This window comes from Microtus ochrogaster, chromosome 4 (assembly GCF_000317375.1).
Source record: "Microtus ochrogaster isolate Prairie Vole_2 chromosome 4, MicOch1.0, whole genome shotgun sequence".
Taxonomy (NCBI): Eukaryota; Metazoa; Chordata; class Mammalia; order Rodentia; family Cricetidae; genus Microtus; species Microtus ochrogaster.
In genome coordinates this window covers 62,459,117-62,470,478 of record NC_022011.1, presented here as the reverse complement: position 1 = coordinate 62,470,478, position 11,362 = coordinate 62,459,117, and the positions used below count along the sequence as shown (strand labels likewise).

Sequence of the window (11,362 nt, the reverse complement as noted above, 5' to 3'; positions counted from 1 at the left end):
CACACTTTTTCCCCTTAACTGTTTGGATTCGGTGACTGATTGGATTCACTGATAAAGAATACTGACTGCAGTATAATTTCCCTTTTCAAATCAATCTCTGTCTCTCTCTCTCTCTCTCTCTCTGTCTCTCTCTCTCTCTCTCTCTATCTATCTCTATCTCTCTGCTTGTGTGTGTGTATCTTTCATTCATTTCTACATTTTTCTTTGATTTTCAAAGGTCACTTGAATACCAATTTCTTTTGAGGTAAATTCCATTAAATGCAACATACTTTCCAATTATAAGCAATCAACCCTTTCAAAAATATATATTTTTGAAATATTTTGAATATTAATATTTCAAAAATATTACATGAGAAAATTTTTATGTCTCATATAGAAAGAATATAATAATGATGATTCCATATGAAAGAAAAATAATTTGGAAAATGGAAAAGAAATTTCACATGAACATTTTAGGGAAGAAATTAGTGGGAATATTTTATTTTTTTGAGACAGGTTTCTCTGTTTAGGCATAGCTGCCCTGGAACCTACTGTGTAGACTACTCTGGCATCAGATTCAGAGATCCTCCTGTCTCTCAATCCCGAGTGATGGCATTAAAGGCATGAGCCACCACCACAATCTGGCTATCTTTTAAATATAAATGTTTTGTGGCACAAATCTATTCATCGGAGTATTAAAGATTCTTTAAACAAATGCTAGATGTTTTAAAACTACACTCACTGCGTAGTAACAGATCATTGGGCTCATGTGATCCATCTCTTGTAGAGTTCCTGCTTACTGAGGTTCTATCAGATCACCACCATCAGATCCTCTCTCACCACCAGCATTGTGTGTGTGTGTGTGTGTGTGTGTGTGTGTGTGCATATTCCACATCTTAGCTCACAGAGGTCTTCATGTGTATATATGCCTCCCTTTAAAACTTTGTCTATTTTGTCAAAAAAAACCTATTAAACAAGTTTCTTGGTTTATTTTCTTATATATATTAGTCGGGGCCCACTTCCGCTTATCTGATGAACAATTCTAAATGGGTATCACATACTCAATGCAGAATAAGCTTATACAAAATACACTCCAATTATTCATCCTACAAATTACCTTGATGTTTGTTGTATATTTTTGGCTAACAAAGAAAAATAATAGCAACAGACAGGTAAGAATCATTTCTGATTTTGCAATTTTCAGTTAGTAGCCAGGCTTTAAACAATGCTGAATACACATTTGTATTGCTTTTAATTTGTACCTTTTAAAAAAAATTTTATGACAGTTCTCTGTCTCACTTGGATTATAATATCTTTCTGAGTTCTTCAACTTGCCAACATTAAAACTTTAAAAAAGCATTTTACAACAAAGTTCAAATTCCTCAGCTTTTAATGCCTTTATAAGCATTTCACCGCTGCATATTTTGTACCTACAAATGTGATAAATTGCTAGGACAGAGGTGAAAGATAGAAAAAAGAGTCCTTGGCAGGACGAAAACCTGAGTATTCTTGGCTCTCATTAAATGTACCTGTCTCCATTGCCCTCTTACTCTAGCTATCTTTGGTCATTTTTGATCGTGCACAATTAAAGGGTTTTTCATACTTTGTCATGTATATTGTAATAAAGTGACAGTGAAAATCAAAATAAAATTATCATCTTCAAAATAATGCAAACTGCTCAGAATGAACTTTTTGTTTCACTAAATAGCTTACAAAGACTATTTTCACACTTACCCTCAAACATAATTATGGTCAATTCATCTAATGTTTTTAGTTCAAGATAACATGCTTTTTGTTTTGTTTGTTTGTTTTTTGTTGAGTTCTGTCTTTTAAGACAAGAATTTTCTGTGTAGCCCTGGGTGCCTTGGAACTCACTCTGTAGATCAAGCTGGCCTCGAACTCAGAGATCTGCCTGCCTCTGCCTCATGAAGATTAAAGTTATATGCCAACACAGCCTAGCTTAGCATACTTTTCTATCCCGAGGAAAAAATAAGCAGGCCTATTACAAGAACTGCTGGTTTCATTAAGCAAACATAAAAAATAAAAATATTATGCATGTAATTTTTAAGAAAATGAATTAGTTTATGTTCTAAATAGCTAGATAGCCTTCAAATCAAAAATTCACCTTTTGCGGGAAGATATTCATTATTAATGTCATATATATCTCTTATCTTCCTAAAGCAAAGAATGATTTTAATTTTCCTTAATAATTAGTTTAGTTATGGATATTAACTATCATTTGTGTTTCTCATTTTATATTGCTATTTCCTGCCAAAATATGTTTATACATATCACATATAATTTTATAAATGTCCTTATCACATATAATTTTTGCATTGGATAGTTAGAAAAATATATTGAAAGTCAAAATTAGTACTTGAAGAGAGGGATAAGGAGAACTGACATAACAAAGAGCTTGAAGGTAAGTACTCTCTGTGTTCTGCACTGTTATACTATTTTATTTCTGGATTAGGAACTGTATTCAAGTATCTGCTTGTACAATTTTTTTTACCTATTAAAATAAGGTAAGTTAAGTCTAAACTTTTTAACCAATACGACAGTAAGTCACGTGCAATGTTGTCCCATAACATAAGAAAATCTGACATGCTAACATTGAAGCTCTCCTAGTTGCCTCCAAATAACTCCATTATAAACCTTCTCACCACTTTGTCTAAAATAACAAGAACTAATGCATTAATATCAATCTTCATTCCCTCAATTTATAATCAAAGCTATTCTCAAGGATGCAAAGAGATTGATTCACACTGATAAAGTGGCCGATAGAAAGGTAGCCTTATGAGTTATGGGATATTTGTAATTAGTCTGGTTCCTTCAAGCAAATATATTGCTTTGCTTATTCAGTCTGGTTCTCTAAGTAAAAAGCTAGGGCAACTGTCAGAACGTGATCTGTGAATGAGTTGTGCAAGGAGACTCCAAGAGAACAGGACAAGGGTGACTGTGACTGTGTTTTGCCAACATGACTCCTCTTAACCTTCAGAGTACAAACTGTGTGATGCTCCGAATAAAGCCGGCAGTGCACGAGGCTTTAGTCTGCCTCATTTTTAGGCCCCAATCTCCCATGTTCATGCTGCCAACTAGAGCTTTAACAGGTGAGTTTGGAGAAAAGCCAGGAGAGGTGTTTGCCAAAGTTTAAAACTTAGAAAATAAAATATCTTTCAAGAAAAAATATTTCTTAAAAATTGAATTTATTTATAAAAAAAGGCAAAATATAATCAAACAAAAATAACTTAATACTTATCCAAATTGCATTTTTATTCTTAATTTAAAAATTATGCTAAAATGTTCTTTATTTAGAAAACTATAACGTCCACCAAGTTTTCTAAAAATATTTTCCTAAAATGATTCTTTGTTATAGTGATATATTATTTGTGTTTTAATAAATATAGCTTGCCTGAATATCAGAGTGCAAAGCAGCCATACTGATCAGCCATATAGGCAAGACAGTGGTGCCACATACCTTTAATCTCAGCATCCACCCTAGTTAGTCATAGAGGCTGGGCAGTGGTGGTGCACATCTTAATCCTAGCACTAGAGAGGAATATAAAACAGGAGGAGACAGCTCACTCTCGATCTGAGGATTCATGGAGGCAGGAATTCCCATTTCAGTCTGAGGTAGAGGCAAAAGCCAATAGCTAGCAGCTTTGCTTTTCTGATCTTCAGATTGAACCCCACTACACTTTGTGCCAAATGTATTCTACTTGCTGCAAAGCTTTAACATACTGTAAAATAATATAAGCACAAAGAATGATGACATGAACCTCTTTGCACTTCATGGTTTTTAGTACTTATCAAAATTAGTTTTAAATGTTCTTTTTAAACTTTTTTAAATTTCTTTTTTAAAAAATTACAGTTTTCAATGTTCTCATTATGTATTTTGTCATTGAGTTGTAACTATTATTTAAACCTGTTTCTCATCATATTCTACTCTGGCTTGCCAGTCTCTTTTGCTGAATTTGAAAAAGAAAAAGGTTTCAATCTGGGTTCAAAATCTTAGCAGGCCCAAGTTCCATCACCCACCCTCAACCTCCGTGGTGTGTTGAATGTTTGAAGATTGGAACATACTATGCTCTATTAGACCAGATGGCTTTGACACATAAAAAGCCGCCCTTATTCTATTACATGGTTTCTTTGGGAGTTTGTAATCTTTCTGGAGTAGCAGATAAAAATGAAACTGAAACTAAACTTTCATGTCTACAGTATATTTGAGTCTCCACCAGAATTTTTGACTTTTTTTTTTAGTAGACAAAAACTGTGCTGACCAGTTCTGAGAAATTTTACCCTAAAAGCAACATACAGCACCTTCATCTTCTATATTATTAAGATGAAGTTTAAACTACTTTTAAAACCTTAATTCAAGTGTAGCCCATAGTTTGTTATTTACCTAACCAAAATTTTAAAATGTATTAATTTAAATAAAAACTGAAAAAACAAACTGTGTCAAGAGGTTGGAAATATGGCTCACTGGTTAAAAGTATTCAGTGCTCTTGCAAAGGACACGAGTGTGGATTTCAGCATCCACAACAGTGGCTCACAACACCCCCTAATTCCAGAATCAGGGGACCTGATGTCCTCTTTCTAGCCCTGCGAGCGCCCGCACACATATGGTGAACAGACAGCCAAGTAGGCACACACACATAAAATAAAAAGAACCTTTAACAGTAACACCCCTTACCTGCACTCATTACCAATCACTCCCCATTACTCCATAACCCAACCTTCTCCCAATTATTCGACTACTTATTGTGTTTGCGTAAATAATTGCCTAGACAGGTATTTCATTAAGAATTACATAATATCAGCGCTTGGGAGATGGCTCAGCAGTTAGAAGCACTTGCTGCTGCTCTTCCAGAGGACCCAGGTTCAGTTTTCTGGACCCACATGGTAGCCCACAACCATCTGTAACTCCAGTTTTCCAGGATCCAGTGCTCTCTCTTGACCTTCATGTGCACTGTATATCTGCAGACAAAACACTCGTATATATAATTTTTTTTTAAATTGCACAATATGTGGTCTTTCAGGTTTGACTCCTCCCAGGCATCTTTTCTTGGCTGACCTGTGTTTTAATATGTGTCTTCACTTAATTACTTTCACAGACAATATTCCAAGTTTGCAAACATAACATTTGGCTCATCTATCAATTAAAGGAAATTTGAGTTTTTGCCATTAACATCATCATCATTATTGAGTCATGCTTCTATAGATGTTACGTAAAGGTTGTGTGTGTGCCTGTGTGTGTGTGTGTCTGTCTGTCTGTGTGAACAATTGTTTGGCTTTCTCATAGATAATTACTCAGGAGTAGAATTATTAAATAACATTATATTTAATAACTCAAGGAATTATCAAAAGATGCTACATATCCAACAGCTCAAGATTCCAGTTGCTCTATGATTTCCTGAACAATTGTTAGTATCTTTTAATTATAAACAGCTTAGTGAATGTGAAATTATGTTACAGTTTTAATTAGCATTCCCCTAACAATGTTGAGCATCTCTTACTGTGCTGTGTTGTTTCAAAACTTCTTTAGAGGCGCTGAAAAGATGGTTCAACTGTTAGGACTAGAGTTTGTTTCCCAGCTCACAACCATGTACAATGCGAGATTCAGGGAATCCCATACCCTGCCCTTCCTCTTGGCCCACTTGCATGTGTGTATACACATGCAGAGACCACACACACTCAAATTAACAAATACCTGCTTTGGAAAGGCAATTATTTATACCCTTTTCCAACTTCTCAGTTTGGATTGTTGTTATTACTCCTGTTAAAAAAATGGTATAGCCTGAATAAAAGTCCACATCAGTTATTTAATTCCTCACTTATGTTTTTGGGTTTCATTATGTTATCATGATGTAAAATTAGAGCATTTAGTGTTAGCTGGATAATTACTACTTTAAAATGTTAAGTGATATGCTATCAATAATACGTAACTGCTCGTAAACAAATCTTTGAACAACTGATAAAAATACATGTCAAAACCAGCTGAGCAGACCAGGGAAACAGATGCCAAGATGCCATCCTAAAACAACCAGTAACATTCAGGACACTGTGCGTTCACTGGAGCCCAGTAACACTATCACAGCAGGCCCTGAATATTCCAAACAAAACTGAAGCACAAGAAAAAGACCTTAAAACAGCCTGTATGAAGATGATAAATGTCCTTAAGGAGGAAATAAATAAATTCCTTAAAGAAAACCAGGAAAGCATTTTAAAAAGTGGGTAAATGAATAAATTCCTTTAAAAAATATAGGAAGATACAAAAAATAGTGCCAGGAAATGAATGAAAGAGTTCAAGATCTGAAATGGAAACAGAAATAACAAAGAAAACTCAAATTGAGGGAACTCTGGAAATGAAAAATTCAGGAATTCAAACCAACTATAGAGGCAAGCATTGCCAATAGAATACAAGAGATGGAAGAAAGAATCTCAGCGGTTGAAGATATGATAAAAAAAAAATGAAGGAAACATCAGTCAAAGCAAATGCTAAATCTAAAAATCTCCTGACACGAAACAGCCAGGAAATCTGGACAGTATGAAACGACCAAACATGAAATGAGAAATGGAAGGCAAACTTGTTGAGGGTCTTGATCTGCTCATGCTCCTCAGTCCTCACCTGCTGGATGGTGGGGTTGAACTGCAGGTTAGAGGGGTGAGGAGGCTCTGGTTGATGGTGACCTCTTGGATGCCTCCTGCGGGGGGCACATGGGAAACAGCACCCCACAGCTGCCACCAAAGCCAGCTCCATCACTAAACAGCCTAAGCAGGAGTAGGCTCTGGAGTGAATACCAAAGACAGTGGTGAAGGGAAGATGGTCTACGCTTTGCTCAAATACTGCCATTGTCACTGGGTGACTCTATCCTGGCTTTGTCCTCTCTCTGGTTAGACTACCAGCTGGCAATCAGGGTCTGAGTTTCTCTTCCAGAGGTTGCCCCATAAGGATGTCTGATTCCACTGCGCTGAGATGAGCTCAGGCCTCACATCACAAAGGACTGAACTGAGGCAGAAGTCTCTACGTGGCAGTTTGAAGCCATCCTAGCCACACTAAATGAGACAACACACCAGTGTGCCACCGCTAGGCTGCCTGTGCCCTGTCTGAGAGCCCTGCCTTCCTTAGAGGGATGATGTTGGGAGCTCCACGCTGGATTGTAAGTGCCAGGGCCAAGGACTACATTGAATGGGTTTAGGCAGACAGCCTGAGACAGAGGTCACAGTAGTGACAAGATCAGAGAAGAATTAAACTCTTAACTTCTCACACTCGGTGCCTCTGGGTGTGGTTCCTGGAGCAACAGAACAAGGTCCTGGAAACCAATGGACCCTGCTGCAGAAGCAGGGCACCAAGACTGTGAGGCAGAAACTGGAGCCTTTGTCTGAGCAGTACATCAGCAATCTCATGAGGCAGCTGGACAGCATCACTGGGGAGAGGGCTGGCCTGGACTGAGGAGAATGCAGGAGACAGTGGAGAACTACAATCAATAAGTGCACAGGCAGCAAAGAATGAATTTGTGACCCAGAAGAAGGATGTAGATGCTGCTTACACAAATAAGGTTGAACTGCAACCAAGACAGACAGTCTGACAGATGAGATCAACTTCCTGAAAGTTCTATATGATGCAGAACTGTCTCAGATGCAAACTCACACCTCAGACACATCTGTGGTCTTCACCATGGACAACAACTGCAGCCTGTACCTAGACAGCATCATTGCTGAAGTCAAGGCCCAAAATAAGGAGATTGTTCAGAAGAGCCAGGCTGAGGCTGAGTCTTGGTATCGACAAAATACGAGGAGCTGCAGGTCACAGCAGGAAGACACGAGGACAACCTTCACAACAACAAGCAACAGATCACTGAGATCAACAGCATGATCCAGAGGCTGAGATCTGAGATCGACCACATCAAGAGCAGTGTGTCAACATGTAGGCTGCCACTGCTGAAGCTGAGCAGCATCAGGACATGGCCCTCAAGGATGCCAGGGACAAGCTGAAAGGGCTGGAGGATGCTCTGGAGAAGGCTAAACAGGACATGGCCAGGTTGCTGAAGGAGTACCAGGAGCTAATGAATGTCAAGCTGGACCCTGGTGTAGAAATCGCCACCTACAGGAAGCTGCTGGAAGGAGAGGAGTGCAGGCTGAGTGGTAAAGGCGTTGGAGCAGTCAATGTCTCTGTGGTGCAGTCCACCATGTCTAGCGGCTATAGCAGTGCCGGTGGTGCCAGCAGCAGCTTGGGCCTGGGAAGAGACAGCAGCTACTCCTACAGCAGTAGCCATAGCTTTGGAGGTGGCAGAGTCATCAGGGGCGCCTCAGCTCCTCTGGTGGCAGGTCTTCCACTATCACTAACAACAACACCTCCTCCAGAAGGAAGAGCTACCAGCATTGAAGTCACGGCCACCAGACCTTGTCCCTGGATCCCCAGATTCTCTGGCGGTAGAGCCCTGTGCTCAGGTGCTGTCCTTGCTGGCTTCCTACCTCTGCTCTCTGGTTAGGGCTGAGGAGCTGAGTCCTTGTTGCTCCTCTCTGCCCCCACCCACTGGGTCCCCACTCCTCCTCCTCTGATTGTCATCTTCTGATCTCACATCATGAGTCACTACACATGGTGTTGCAAGTTGTAGTTAGGCTGCTATGTTCCTGGCTCCCGGGCTCTGTCTCTGAAGCTGCCTGAGAAAGGGGCTCTCTGTCCCTTTCATCCTGGAAACCATTGTTGGGTCCTACTCAAATAAACAGGTAAATGGTTGCTTCCCTTTAGTTTCCAGTGGCCTGAGAAAACCCCAACTTCAATGTTGTGAGCCTCCCTGGCAATAGCTGCACTAGCACAAGCCAACAGTCCTGTGAAATATGGAGTCTCTGCTCATGTAATGTTTCTCTGTTCTTTGCTTTCTTGTAATGAAGCTAAATAAAGCAGGTTTATAACATAAAAAAAGAATAGGAATAATGTTTGAGGCCAGTCTGGTCTACAGAGTGAGTTCTGGCACAGCCAGGGATATACAGAGAAACCCTGCCTCGAAAAAAAGAAAGAAAAAGAAAACCAACCAAACAATCAAACAAACAAACAAACAAAAAAAGTAACAGAAGGAGAATACTAGCTCAAAGGCTCAGAAAATATTTAAATATTTCCAACAAAATCTTAGAAGAAAACTTTCCTAATATAAAGGAGATACCTATGAAGGCCCAACAAGAAAATAGAAGATCAAACAGATTAGACTAGAAAAGAAAGACCATGTATCACATAATAATCAAAACACTAAACATACAAAACAAAGGGAGAATATTAAAAGTTGAAATGGAAAAAGACCAAATAACACACAAAGGCAGAACTCTTAGAATTATACCAGACTTCTCAATGAATACCATCAAAGTCAGAAGAAGTGAGACAGATGTCCTGCAGAACAGATATTAGCCCAAATACTATTACCAGCAAAACTTTCAACTAACATAGATGGAGAAAACAAGATATCCAATAATAAAACCAAATTTAAGGACTATTTAATCACAAATTCAGCCCTACAAAAGGTGCTAAAACAGTGGTTCTCAATCTTCCTAATGCTGTGGCCCTTTAATACAGTGCCTTATGCTGTGGTAATTCTCAACAATAAAATTATTTTCATGGCTACTTCCTAAGTATAATTTTGCTACTGTTATGAGTTATAATGTAAATATTTGATATGCATGATGGTGTTCTGCCACCCCTGTAAAAGAGTCACTGGACACCAAAGGTGTTGGCACCCACAAGTTGAGAACAATGGTGCTGGAGAAAAACCTCCAATTGAAGAAGTTCACTACAAGCATGAAAATCCATGGAATAAATAATCTCAGACCAGCAAACTCAAAAGAAGGGAAGCTCACCATCACCACCACCACCACCACCACCACCACCACCACCACCACCACCACCACCACCACCAACACCACCACCACCACCACCACCACCACCAGGAATAGCAGCAACAGCAATAGTACCAACAAAAATATTAGGAATCTATAACCATTGACACTGGATACTTCTCAATGTCAGTGGTTTCAATTCTCCAATAAACAGATATAGAATGACAGAATGAATGTGAAAAGAAGGACCCATCCTTCTGCTACATCCCAGTAACTCATATCAACATCAAAGATAGATATTACTTCAGTGTGAAAGGCTGAAAAAAAAATTAAAACAATGGACCAAAGAAGATAAATGATGTAGCCATTTAATTTCAAGCAAATAAGTTCAAACCATAACTACTCAAAAGAGATATGGAAGGACATTACATACTCATTGATGGAAACAATCCACCAAGAGGACATTTTAGTTCTTAACAATTATTATGCCTCAAATACAAGGGCAGCCAGTTTGTAAAAAAAAAAAAATACTACTATAGCTTAAATTACATATTGGCCCACAGTCTACTGAATGAAAAAAAAAATGGGTCAAGACAAAAGTAAAGAAACTAAGACTTTCTAAAACTGAATGAAAATGAATATACAACATACCCAAAATCATGAAACACAATAAAGGCAGTTTTAGAAGCAAGAATATAGCACCAAGAACCTATTAAAAAACACAACAGAAGCCACCTCATATTAGAAATTTAATAGCACATCTAAATGCTCAAAAACAAACAGAATAAATCACACCTAAAAGGAGTAGAGAGAAAAAAAAACTATCAAATTTGGGGCTGAAATCTATAAAACAGAAACAAAAAGAACTTTAAAAGACTCAATGAGAGAGGACAGCGGCAGGAACTGTTATGGCAGCAGACTCAGGCTGCAGGGACCTCGCACAACACCAAGAGCAGATCGCCCCACTGCGGTTGGATAGAGGAGGTGGGCCTTTGGTTGGTGAGGTCCCTGACAGAGGAGGAGCCAGGTCCTATTTCTGGGGACCCTTCTGAGGGGTGAGAGGGATCTTGGCCCCTGGCGGGAACCAGGAAACAGACCGAGGGCATTTTGTGGGAGGAGCCCCTGGACAGCAGGGAAACCTGAACCAGTTTTAAAAGACCCCTTAGATAGCAATGATGGGAGGAGATGGGCAGGCGCCAAGGCAAGAATTCACCCAATAATGTGAAGAACAGCATGAAAACACCAGAACCCAATGATCTTACAACAGAAGGTCTTCAACACCCTAACACAGAAGAAGTGGAAAAAATTGACTTTATGAAAGCAATAGAGTCCCTTAAACAACATGTGAAAAATGCCCTTATAGAAATGGATGAGAAGTATAACCGAAAATTTGAAGAAATGAGTAAATCCGTACATAATTCCCTGGGAAACCAAGAAAGAACGATCAAACAGGTAATGGAAACAGTTCAAGAATTGAAAACTGAAATGGAGGCAAGGAAGAAAACACAAGCTGAGGACCAGCTGGATATGGAAAATCTCAGTCAATGAGCAGAGC

The 11,362-nt window shown here is 38.9% G+C and overlaps 1 pseudogene; it reads left to right on the top strand.

Annotated features, from left to right (window-relative positions):
- The first annotated feature begins 2,956 nt into the window (after positions 1-2,956).
- On the top strand, positions 2,957-8,365 carry LOC101999118 (annotated as a pseudogene).
- Positions 8,366-11,362: the final 2,997 nt, after the last annotated feature.